The sequence below is a fragment of the Limulus polyphemus genome, unplaced genomic scaffold, assembly GCF_000517525.1.
Source record: "Limulus polyphemus unplaced genomic scaffold, Limulus_polyphemus-2.1.2 Scaffold267, whole genome shotgun sequence".
Taxonomy (NCBI): Eukaryota; Metazoa; Arthropoda; class Merostomata; order Xiphosura; family Limulidae; genus Limulus; species Limulus polyphemus.
The window spans coordinates 40,567-42,706 of record NW_013665877.1 but is presented as its reverse complement, the minus strand read 5'-3'; positions in this window follow the sequence as shown (position 1 = coordinate 42,706).

Here is a 2,140-nt window from a genome sequence, read left to right as displayed (position 1 = left end):
TAGCATAACGCCATAACCCATGTATGTGTCCATGTCAGTGAAAAAGAGCAATACAAATTTCAGAGATCACTAGTTTTCAAAACATTGTAGCTTACTAAGTATCGATAACTTTTCATGATTTTTTTTTCTAGTTAAGCACAAAGCGCTACACAATGGGCTATCTGTGCTATGCCCTCACCGAGTGTCATGATCCGATTTTAACTATATAAGCCCACAGGCTTACTGCTAAGCCACTGGGGGTCTTTTCGTGTTGTCTTGAATTACAGACTAACGAAAAACGTAGATTGTTTTAGGGAAACGTAATGAATAAAAAACATATATTTTATTTAGTCTGTAATCTCGTTTCTTTCTTCTTTAGCTTCATTGGTTGTTTGATGTCTTAGTATTCAAATAATATAATAAGACAATAAAATATTTAAAATAAAACTATGATCGCTAAATTGAAAACACATAGGATCGAAAAAGTTGGATAATAAAATTCTGGAGAAGACAGGAACATCTATATAAAACGCCAGGGTTTTATCAGTTTTTAGAATACAATATAAAAATGGCATTAAAAAAGAACTGTATTTTTATTATGATTGTTTTTACAAGAGGTTAGTGTCGGTTCATGTAATCCATTTAGAGTGTTAGTCTTTGGAGTTTTGAGGGTAAAATCCAAGTAGGATCTTAGATTTTTCATAGAATGCATTAAAATATTGTTTGAGGTGATATCTCTCTAACTTAGGCACTTTTCATTTAGTGTTTTTCTTTAACCACTTTCTCTTCACTAAAGTCTCCATCAGCTATTGTCAGTCACATACACATGTACAAGATCACTTTCCATATTATTAACTGCATTGCTATGCATTTATTATATTGTAGTGTATTGCTTTTTATTTTGTAAACTGTGAAACTGTTATTAAATACTTGTTGCTCGATTAAACTTATGTCACAGCCTATATCTTTTTTCATGATTCAATTGTTGCAACTCGAAGAAAACCAGATATCCAAGAACTTTTTGTTATTAATGGGCCTAACTTCACTGTTCTGCTGATTATCTGAGAGATACCACAGTAATCAATAATTTAGAGCTAATAATCAGAGAGGGGACTACCAATCAGCCACACTATCCACCTATGTAGCTATTCTTAACTGAATATCGGGATTAATCTTCATAGTTACAAAACCCTACATCTGAAATATCAGAAAGGCATGTCATGACTAGAACCTACTAATCCGCAACCCAGCATGCAAATCATTAAGTTATTATGCCTGACCATCTTATGTGGTGCTATTGAAGTTTTAATTCAGAGAAGTATCCTATCACAGCATTTTGTAGCTGTTTTTATCGTTCTAAGCTATGTGTTTTCTTTTTAACTTAGTCATTTGTATTGTTTTTGGCCAGAGGAATTTTTTGACGTCGCATGATGGGCATGACGTAATTAATATAGCCTTCTTGAAAGTTTAGAAAACGTCGTAAACATATGAAACGAGAGTTAGTCAGTGAAGTGAATGATTTAAGTGTTTAGTTGTGAGTTTTACACTGAATTGGTTTTAGGGTTAGCAAATGTGTTAGGCAGTTTGTCTCTTAGTCTAATTTTGTGAGAATTAATCTTATGTTTCAACGGAGTATTAGAGATATGAGTAAGTGATGAATGTTTTATAAAAAATAGCAAGTAAGTAAAGTTTTTACATTAGCGTCTACTGTGAACTTACGCCTATCAGTAGGCGTTAATTAAGCTGTACGGTACAATTCGAAGAAGTTATAGTCGAACACTTAAAGTTAAAACACTTTCATTATCATTAAGCAGACTGGTTTATGCATTCGTATTTTTATTTAATAATCCAAAATAAACCTCCCAACAACAGAAGGCTTTATAACAATACAACTATTTTTAGTATGACATAGGTAAATTAAATCAATAAGAAATTACGAATATACGATTGATTTCTTGCTTCAATTTCGAATCCAGAGTCATTTAGATATCTAAATAATGTAGTTCAATGCACCGAATTTTTAAAATTCGAGCTCATACAAAAAATCGGTGCTAAACCCATATGATTATGTTTGACACTGATAATTTGTATCCTATCACAAAATACAAATGTAAAATTCAGTTGATTTGTTTGTTTTTGAATTTCGCGCAAAGCTACACGA